The sequence below is a fragment of the Meles meles genome, chromosome 5, assembly GCF_922984935.1.
Source record: "Meles meles chromosome 5, mMelMel3.1 paternal haplotype, whole genome shotgun sequence".
NCBI lineage: Eukaryota > Metazoa > Chordata > Mammalia > Carnivora > Mustelidae > Meles > Meles meles.
This window is the reverse complement of record NC_060070.1, coordinates 17,246,591-17,257,650: the sequence shown is the minus strand read 5'-3', so window position 1 is coordinate 17,257,650 and position 11,060 is coordinate 17,246,591. Positions and strand designations below refer to the sequence as shown.

Below are 11,060 nucleotides of genomic sequence, written 5' to 3'. Positions count from 1 at the left end.
CTAGACCCCAACACTCTCCATTTCTAGGACTGACCCATTCATTTCTCCCCAAACAACATTAATTTGTTTAATTCAGGTAGGTTCATTTTACATGGCTTTTTCATTGTAGTACAATCCAAGAATGTTGTATTCTGTGTTCTAGGTCTGCTCCAAAATTGTTGCTATTTGTTATGACATGCTTAATGACTGATCATAAAGTGAGATTATAAACACACACACACACACACACACAATTCATATGTATATATGTACCTCCAGGTTGATCCAGGCTGATCTTCACGCTGTAACAGTAATGTGCTCACTATGAATAAAAACACTGCCATCTAGCATTATCCTTTTTTTTTTTTTCATTTAAAGATTTTTATTTATTTATTTGAGAGAGAGCATGAGCAGAGAGGAGGGGCAGAGGCAGAGAGAGAGGGAGAAGCAGACTCCTAGCTAAGCAGGGAACCTGCCATGGGACATGATCCCAGGACTCTGGGATCATAACCTGAGTTGAAGGGAGAGCTTAACTGTCTGAGCCACCCAGGTGCCCTAGCATTGTCCTTCTTGCAAGTAGCAGGAAGTGTAGAAAGTTGAGTCATGCAACAAAAATGTGAAAATGTGTTAAAATGTTTGAATGCCTTAAAAATCTCAGGCATAATGAGGATAAATGATTCAAGGAAGATAAAAGCTTATTGAGAATTTTACCTCCAGGACAGGAGCTTGGTTAGGTGATAACTGTTAAATATGTAGTGAGGAGCATACTTGGCCCACATGTCAGTGGAAAATTATACGTAGCATACACTACCAAGTTTAACAGTGCTGAATGCAGGATGCCATCAATTTACATTTTGAATAGGAATTTGATTTCCTCCAAAAATAAAGCTTACTTCTCCATATGCATCAATATTTTGTTAATGGGAAGAAAGCAGATTTACATTTTTAAATAAATTGCTACAGTTCATGTACAGTATGAGAACCTCAAAAGAAGAAGTTAGACTTTTTTGGCCAATGATACAGTATGGAGAAGTGGGAAGAAGAACATGCAGCTAGGACCCAGTCTTCCCATCTCTACCAGTAATTAGCAACAGGAAATGGCAGTCACCACCTATGCTGACCTCAGTTTTTTAGGAAAATGAAAGGGTTGGCATATGATTATTCCAAGGTTCCTTCTTTCTTCTTTTTTGCGTAGATGAGAAGTGCTTCTAAGAAATGCTGTTTTTCATTTTGCTGTTTTAGGTTTTTTTGTTTTGTTTTTGCCTTTTTAGCATTTTTAAAAACACCAGTGTTTTCCATTTGGCCATGAAGAGCAAAAATGGCCACCCCAAAATGGAATTATTTATAAAAATCATAAGAACTAGAATGCAGAAGAAGCTATCTGTATTCTTTGGAGTTAGTTTAGAAAAATGTATGGAAAATGTCATTGGGTTACATACTTAGGTTTAATATCAGCAAACTGGCAATTATTCCTGTCATCCAAAAGATCATCTGAAAGATTTTATCAAAATGCAAAACAGCCAAGATTTTCTTTGCTTAATACAGTTGATCTCGTTGGCAGAAGAAAAAGTCCTGAGTAGCCTAGCTGTTACATGTTTCATTGGAACTTAGTATTTATAGTACTCGGGAAGCAGAAATTTGAAGTGAAACATTCACTACTGAAACAACTTCACTAGTTCAGCTAATACTAAAACCAACTATTACTTCTTCAAACTGCATACCCAACAGTAGTACTTAGAAATAAATATATTAGTGAACTGGCAAATGAAAAGCAATCTTCACAATATTTTATGTAAATGAAAGTAAATGTAAAGCAATCTTCGCAATATTGTATGTAATTATTGAATCATTATCGATTATATGGTAAATTAACATATTATCAAAATCTAATGCTTCGTTTAGTTCAAGTGCCCATTTAGTAACACTTCTACAAAATGGTGGTTCCCAAACTTTCTATATATTGGAATCACAGGGCTTTAAACACCCCAGTCAGTATGCTTTGATTGGCACAGGCCACCAGAAGCTCTAAAAGCTCCCTAGATTGTTCTAATGCTATGGAACATTGGTTCTGACTTTGGCTGCACACTGGAACCATCTGGTATATTTAACAACATATAGAATGCCAAGGCTTCATTCTAGAAAGAATTAAATCAGAATTTCTGAGAGTGAGCCTAAGCACTGCTGTGTTTTTTTAGGTACTCCCCCCCCCCCCAGGTGATGCTAATATAGCATTAGAATTACTACTACAGAATATTGCCAAAGCAACTCCTTATCCTCCTAAATACATTAGCATAAAGTCCCATAAGGCTTAGCTTCCAAACTAATGCAAACCTGTCCTAATCTCAACTACTTTTAGCTACATTGTGAGTGAGTGGGGTGCATGAAGACAGAAGTTGGGTTATTTCTTGGAATAACACACTGAAATAGCACATGAACATTGGGCAACCAGATTCCTGGGCCATGAACCTGTCCTCAGAATCTTCTTAAAGCAATTCTTCCTTAACTGCACTTTTCTGGAAGAAGCCAGAATTTGGTAAAAAGAGGAGAATTAAGTACTATGGAAGCACCTGTTATAAGGAATCACTAAATTAAATCATGCCTCAATGAACATCCATTCTGAACTCCTCAGTGATGTTGACAGTTCTTTACAGTACTCAAAAGCCACATTTAAGAAAAATATTATTATTACTATTAAATATGCTGAAACTACTTTCAGTTCTTTTCGTGCTCAAAAGAACAAACAACATCAGTCATTCATGTTGCAAATATCAATAATCATTTGTTAAATTCAGAGAATAGTGATGTCCCTTGGCAGGTGTATGGGACACCTTGGGTGTTTTATTTTATTTTATATTATTTTTTGTTTTTGTTTCATTTTCTCAAGAGAGGAAAGCAGGGGGAAGGGGCAGAGGAAGAAGGAGAGAGAATCTTAAGCAGGTTCCATGCCCAGTGTGGAGCCTGACACAGAGTTCAATGTCATGACCCTCATGACCTGAGATCATGGACTTGAGCCAAGTCAAGAGTCAGATGCTTAACACACTGAGTCACGCAGGTGCCCCCACGTTGGGTAGTTTTAAAATAAATCAGTAAGTGATATAAAAATGATCTATTCAAAAGTCAATTGAGAATGGAGAATAACTTTGACCTGAGGACACTCAAACGGAAAGTGGGGGTTTTAGGTATGAAGTTAGTGTAGACCAAGTGATTTAGTAGAAAGAACCTGGATTTGATATCAGAAAATGTAATCCTATGTGCTCTGAGCCACTTATATCTTGGGAAACTCACTTCAACTCTCTGAGCCTGTTTCCAGTCCAATGAACCTAGTAGTGCTGACATCAGTAGCCTGGCATACATGATCTTTTAGGAGATTTTAAGGCCGGAAATAGGTACCTGAATAAGAATTATATATAAAAACCTTAAATTGTGACTGAGGATGGAGAGGGTACAATTCAATTATAATTAATAATACCGGTAAATGTTTTCTTTTGTTTTAATGATGAAAACTAAGTTCAGAAAGCTTGAGTCATCTGAAAATGAAGCAGTAGCAACAGAACAGTCTGGGCAATGGAGAGGGGCCGGTCGGCACTGGACAAGTCAGGGAGGCTGTGGGTATGAGTCAGGGGCGCTGGAGAAGCCTGGTGGATGTCTGAGCAAGGCTGAATGCTCAGAAATGGAAGGGAAACTGACGAGATTACTGAGTAAGGGCAACTCCAGGGCCATCCGGCTTAAGCAAACCAAAATGATCAAAATGATCATACCTCTTCAGTGACTCAAAGATGAAACTTTTAGGTGTAGGGTAAAACAGTTTTAGAAAAATAGACTATTTGGCTTAGGGAGAGAAAGAAAAAAAAAGGCATTTCAAGGATGGAGGAAGTTGTATGGTCGTGGACCAACTGGCTGGTTAGTAAAACCTAAAGGGCAAATTTGAGTTTATTGAATTAAACAAGAGAACCAAAATTATGTGATTTTAACAGCCCTATAAATTGGGGTCCATTAGGCTAGAGCCAAGAATAAACCATAAGGACAACTATATATATAGAGAGAGAGAGAGAGAGAGAGAATTTGTTTTCTTTATATATACATATATTTTTTTGTTTTGTTCAAACCAAAAGACCATAGAAGGGATGCTCCTACTTGAGATAAATAGACGACAAACAGAACTCATTCCTTTTTTATTACTTATCATGAAAAATAACCCTTCAACTGAAAGAGTAAAATGAACACTGTGAGAACTAGTTACAGACTTAGGTGAAGAATGTGGACGAAGATAACCTAGCTCTCTAAAGCTTAACTTCTCTTGTCTACAAAAATTATATCTCAGCAAGGAGAGTTTGCAAATAAGAACTTTCATCTCAAATCAGCACAGAGAGAGATGAACACTAAAAGACCAGAGATGGACAATTAGAGTTCCAATTTTCAAAAAAGCAGCACCTAGATTCCTAAAACTAAGACAAGGGGCTTTTTACCCTGAGAAAAATCAATAAATCTATTCTTACAGTAATATCAAGTCATTTAGAAAAGTCAGAAATCCAGAAGTTAACAACAATTCACTAAGTAGTCATTTCCTTTTTTTGACAATGTTGCTATGCCAGTAGAGCAAGGACATCTCATAGACAACACATTTGTCTGTATCTGGGAGGAAGAGGTTGCTTTTTCCTAATCCCTTGACTTGGGTATGTGTGGGTAACTTTTTCTAATTTCTACAAAGATGCCAAGCACACATGCGCTTTAGCTGCTGTTCTGGAACAAGAAAAGAAAATATGACTAAGTAACACGTGAGTCCTTCATTGATGAGAATATTCATCAACAGTGTGCTAATTTGGTGTTAGTTGGCAGTGGGAAGTGCCTCAGAATGAGGACTTGAATGATGACATGGTGTACAGGCCAAATTTGCAGAAGACATATTAATTGGGAGGTAGAATTACTCAATTATTTACATCAGTGATATTCAGTGTGTCAACGAGCTAAAAGAAGAGGCGTGACAGCACAATCCAACTTAATAGAATCATGTTAAGGGATGAACACCAAGTAGAATGCATGTGGGTTGGGAAGGTGTGTTTCCGAGTAGTCATGAAAAAGCCTTGACTACTTCAGAGTTTTAGGAGTAATCCAGCAGTCATTAGGGTAAGAGCTGCCCTACTAGCTCACAGGATTTACTTGAGGGAATACAGTAATTAGAACAAAGCCATTCAACATCTTTTTACTCTGTTATTTAGATGAAACCTTGAGTTTATTATTGGGGTCAGATTTTAAGAGAGACAATGGCGAAGACTTCTAAGAGCTTTTCAGAAAGGATGCGGAAAAGCTGATGGAGTTGGTTCCAGACAAACTGGAGCACTTTTCTGTGCAGCCAAGGTGCCAGATGCTTCCTGGAAGACACCAGGGGTCAAAATTGCCAATCTTTGAGGCATTTTGTAGAGGGGGCTTTTGCAAGGGGAAGATGTTATACAAAAGCAGATTCTAGATCAAATGAAAGCAAAACGGGGGGTGAAGGGAAACAAATGACAATGGGTACTGTCACCCTTGAAGAGTTCTAGATCCTGGTTGCCCATTATGATCACCTGGGAAGAGATTTTAAAGGCTGCTGCTTAGATTCTAGCCCTAGAGATTCTGATTTATTGGTCTGGTGTGGGGTCGTCATTGAAAGTATTTTATCAAAGTCCCTCTGCTGATTTACTGTTCTAGGTTGGAAAATCGCTGACCTAGATGACTACTTGTTGAGAAGTTAAATAAATCAAACCAGATGCTTTTTCTAAGGTGTCTTCCAAATTCGAGAAGATCAATGGAAATGAACACTTCTGGATTACTTTCTTTCTACAGCCAGGCACTTTCATAATTAATCCTCTCTAATTGAATTAATATGTGTAAATCCCTTAGCACAGTGTCCGGCATGTAGTAACTCTCAAATATTAGCTATTTTTCTTGTACAACCATTCAGCCGAGGTACTGTATCTCTACATTACTGATAAGGAAACTGAGACACTGCAGTTAGTTTTCCAAGGCCTCTAGTAATAAATCGCAAATAAGGATTTAAACCAGATTAAAGCCGATTCTAAATTAGAGAGCCCTTTCTCCTCTGCTCCACAGGTCACTTTTAAAACTTCGGGAAATTTATGCAAATCAGTGGTTTACCTGAGTGAACATTTTAAAAAATTTAATGAAATCACTTCCTGTTTAACTGTTTGTAAGGAATCTCTCTTCAAGCGCTTTTTTTTTTTTTTGGAAAGGAGAATCATAAAAGTAGACATCCACATTTTTTTCCTAATGTGGCCTAACGAGGAAGTTCTTTTCATTTTATTTATTTTTTCAGCGTAACAGTATTCATTCTTTTTGCACAACACCCAGTGCTCCATGCGAAACGTGCCCTCCCCATTACCCACCACCTGTTCCCCTAACCTCCCACCCCTGACCCTTCAAAACCCTCAGGTTGCCCCAACCTCCCACCCCTGACCCTTCAAAACCCTCAGGTTGTTTTTCAGAGTCCATAGTCTCTTATGGTTCGCCTCCCCTCCCCAATGTCCATAGCCCGCTCCCCCTCTCCCAATCCCACCTCCCCCCAGCAACCCCCAGTTTGTTTTGTGAGATTAAGAGTCATTTATGGTTTGTCTCCCTCCCAATCCCATCTTGTTTCATTTATTCTTCTCCTATAACGTGGAAGTTCTTGAGAACCTCTGAGGACAGGGGAAATGGATGGAGGTGGCCTTTTAGAACCCAGCAAAGCACTTTGAAGCAAAATGAGGAAAAACTGCTATCTGGTAAAACACCTCCGATTCTAATGAATGGGTAAACATTTGCCACTTTCTTACCCCTAGCTCTGGCAGGTTTGATTACAGGCCAACACGGAGAGAGGCAAAAAGTCAGGCCTCAGGTGATGGCCTGGTCATATAGGACACCTTCCTGGAGTCAGGATGGACCAGGCTGCCTGCAGTGGCTGCTTTAAGAAAAGGGAGGAAACTTCTCCAAAGAGGTTGTGACTACTAAGGTTGCAAATCCTCCACCTGAAAAACTTTGAGGGATCAGAGGTCTCTCTCCTCTTCCTCCTCCTCCCTCACCCTCCTCCCTACACGGGCCTAGGAGGTAAGGTAAAAGAAATTTCCTTTTGAAAGCCGAGAACATCAAATGCTCTGTCCCAGATCCCTTTACCTTTGATGATTTAAAATCGGTTGAGTTTGCAGGGTTCAGTGATTTAGGATTTAGTGATCTCGTCAGTGCAGTTAAGGGGAGAACTGCTTCTAAGTAGGTGATTTCCTCCCTTCTTTCTGAGAGTAAAATCGAACGCAGGAAAAAAGGAGGAGTAACGATTGTGGAGAAGGGGAGGGGAGTGGGCAACAGCCCCGGGGGCAAGGTTTCCTCGATTTCCTTCCCCAGACTGTGCGGAAGCATCAGCTCCTTCCCCCGGGCCTCCAAAAGTATCTTCGGAGTCGAACCCGAACCGTGTGGGTCACTTGGAAACTAAAGCGACTCGGAGCCCAAGAGGCCTGGCAAAGCAGGGGTGCGTGGAGGGGAAGGCCGAACGCAGCGCGGAGCCGGGAGTCCCCCGAGAGGAGGCGGGGAGAAGGCGGGGCGGGACGGAGGTCGGGGTCCGGCGTGGATGGGGGGTCCCCGTTTCCCCCTCCCCGCTCTCGCCTCCCGGGCTCTGGTGACGTTGCGGTTTCCTCCTCCCTCCACCGAGCCTCAGCGCCGGCCGCGTCCCGCCCTCCTCCCCCTTCGCCCACACCCCACACCCACCCGCCCGCCCTCCCGCCCAGCTCGCAGTAGCGCCGCCCGAGGCTGCAGCGGCGCATCCCGTGGCGCGGCGCCCACCGGCACCCTAGGCGCGGCGGGCGCGCTGAGGGCTCGGCTCTGAGGGCGCCGGGGGCCCGGGCGCCCTGGAGTGAGGGGGCCGGGAGGGGGCTCCGAAGCCTGGGCCGAAGCTGGGGAGACGACGCCCGAGAGGACGAAGCCGCGGCGAGGAGCGGTAAGCGGAGGGGCGCGCGCGGCGGGCTCCCTTCTGGGCCCCGCGCGGCGCAACTTTCTTCCGGGGTCTCGGGCGGGTCCCCGGGCGCCAGCGGCAGAAGGAGAGCCACGTCCCCTTCAGGGCGCGGAGCGCTGCGGGCTGCTCGCCCGGGCCCGGCGCGCCTGGGCTGCTGGAGGGCGCGCGAGGCGTGGAGCCCGAGCCCTGGGCTTGCTGGGTCAGGGCAGCTCCTAGCCCCTTCCTACCCCTGGAGCGCCCGGCGCGGACTCGGCGCACCGTGAGGTCCCGGACACCGCTATCGGCGCCGAGGTTCCCCGGCCCGCCCGCGGGGCTCCCGCTCCCCTCTGACGGGTCGGCCGGCACAGCCTCGCGCCCTTCTTCCCCTGCGTGCCCCGCTAGTTGGGGAGGGGGTGGTGATGGCCGTGCGTGCGGACCCCTCGGTGCGCGGGCAGCCCTTCCGTGCGGCCGCGGAAGCGGGGGAAGCCCGTCCCGAGCCTCCCCAGATGCCGGATTCCAGCGCCGCTTGGCTCCGCCGACGCCCGGAGAGCTTGTGGGTAAAGCTCTCGCGCAGGCAGCTCCTGGTGGTGGTGGTGGGACGCTTGACTCACAGGCTGGGAAGCTCTGTAAGCAATGCCACATGGGCTCGAGATCTGTCGCGGCTGGAATCTGAGCTAAGTTTGTGACCCGGGAACTTTCTCGTTTTCATCGCTCATTTGAGGCGGCAGCCTCCGCTTAGGCTGGCTGCCACCGAAGCTTGAAACCAAACCCGCTGCTTAAACGCAGGAGCCGCATTTACCTGGAATTCCTTCGGTCGGGAAACGACACTTTGAGTTTCTAGGGATCTTCGTGTAATAAAGTGCTTCAAATTTTCTTTCGTTCGACCTGGTTAATGAGACAGTAAATTTGAGAATCGACGTTCTCACTTAGAAGGTTTTTCAAAACAGGCTTTTCAGTATTTTTGACAGAATTTAATCTTTCAGGAATTCCATTTTCTTCAGCTTTTTAAAATTTTTCTCAATACCTGATAACTTCTGAAACGATGTATGTGCCATATTTGGTAGAATATTCAGACAGTACTACCAAAATGGGATCACAAAAATGTAGTGACCTTGGAAGAATAGACTATGGGATGATCTAAATATTTGTCATGTGTTAACTTTTTTCTTTTAAGGTCACCATATGGGCCCAAGTCCTTTTCTGAAGTGTGTAGGTTAGATGTATTTCAGTAAAAATGAGAAAGGGTGAAATTTAATGCCTCCATCATCTACTGACCCCTCTGTGTGGGTACAGGAAAAAATGCAAGACAGTGCTGGTAACTGAGGAGATATGCAGAGGTCTGTAAGAAACTGCCCTAGTTCTCCTGGCGTTGTCAAGGTGGGATGGGAGGAAACAAAGAAGCACCTGAGAGTTTGAGCCTGGGAAGTGTCATTTTCCATTGATTGGCATATCATGCCAGTCAGTTTCATCAATTTTTGGTTAATAAGGACAGTGGCCTGCGAAGTAGGCCATTTTTACTTTTTTTTTTTTTTTTTAACATTCAGGTTAATAACTACTTATAGTACAGTCATCTCTGAGCTTAGGGGCCTCATGTGAGAAGACACCGGTAGGAAATCAGCTAGGCTGGCCACATGAGGTCAGGACCATTATAGTGACTAACATTTGTGTGAGTATCAACTTTAGTATTTATAAAATTAGTTCACTAATTAGCTAATACATGTTTGCAGTGAGATCTGTGGTCTGGCTAGTCCAGTTAATCTCGCACTGCTGCCTGGAGGGGACGTGGTGATCATCCATAAAGTTCTTAACTTTGCAGATGTCCTGCCTTCCCCAGTGCTTCGTTTTAAAGATTATTTAATCTCTGAAAAAGTGTTTTATGATTATAGGTGAAAGTGCATTCTGCAATTATGTAATAAAGTACTTATACATATTTTCATGTTCTTCGTGATAGATTATTTTGGTATTTATTTGTACTGCCTCAGATTCACACTGTGTTGTGTGAAAGAAATTACGTTATTCCCATTCAGTATTATGATTGCAGCAAATGGTTTGAAAGGAATAAGGATAAAATATTTAAACTTGGGTTTTAATATATCATATTACTATATTAATATATCATAAAATATAATTTAATATACATATATGTCATGTAGTATATATACATAATATATGTATAGATTTACTAAAATATAGTAAGTATTCTTATCGTTTTTCAGCCTCCTGCCCCTTCAAAAAAGAGAAGTAGTGTTATTGTCCTGGATTGTGTTTGTGACAGGCCTTGGAGTGAGGAGCCCGTGGTAGAGGGAACTTCAGCAACATAGTGGATATTGGTATTTCATTTACCGAGAGGGGCTTGACCTTTATTATTCTGAAGGAGTGGATGAGGGACTCGATAAGGTTCGATGGGCAACAGCCTTCTGAAAGAATGTGTCCAAGCAGAGGACAGGACAGTTCTTGTTACTGATGCCTGAGGGGTTCTTCATCTTGGAATTACACTATCGTCCTCTAACTGACGGTCACCCAGTTAGCCTGCAGATGTTTGGATGACACAATGAAATTCTCTAAACGTAGAATCAGTGCCCAACATGGGAGTTAGGCAAGTGTATAAGCCCAGAGTACCAGAAAGAGAAAATGTTTTCCCATGCAATTCTTTGGATGAGTTAGTGGCCGAATAGGAACTGGATATTAAAATCCCAGATTCCTGAGGCACTGATCCATGCGTCCATCTGGTGACAGTGATAATTAGGGATGAATGAATTTCAAAGTGTTGCCAACACTAATGCCCGATTCTAATAGGAAATCCCTTTAAAAAATTAAACTCTGGGGGCGTCTGGGTGGCTCAGTCCATTAAACTGCTGCCTTCGGCTCAGGTCATGATTCCAAGTTCCTGGGACTGAGCCTGGAATTGGGCTCCCCGCTCAGCGGGGAGCCTGCTTTTCCCTATCTTGCTCCCCCTGCTTGTGTTCTCTGTCAAATAAATAAAATCTTAAAAAAAATTAAACTCTGCATTAAGGGGATAATATTTTTAATTGAAATATTTGTTCTTTAAAGAAAATCTTTCTGGGGCACCTGGGTGGCTCAGTCATTGGGCATCTGCCTTTGGCTTGGATATTGATCCCGGGGTCCTGGA

At 43.2% G+C, this 11,060-nt stretch overlaps 1 protein-coding gene across 1 annotated transcript in view; it reads left to right on the top strand.

Moving 5' to 3' along the window:
- The first annotated feature begins 7,553 nt into the window (after window positions 1–7,553).
- DSE (dermatan sulfate epimerase) overlaps window positions 7,554–11,060 on the top strand; it is an 87,159-nt gene continuing 83,652 nt past the window's right edge. The window contains exon 1 of the mRNA XM_046006722.1: window positions 7,554–7,936. The gene's annotated coding sequence lies outside the window, so the exon portion shown is untranslated. The remainder of the gene's footprint in view (window positions 7,937–11,060) is intronic.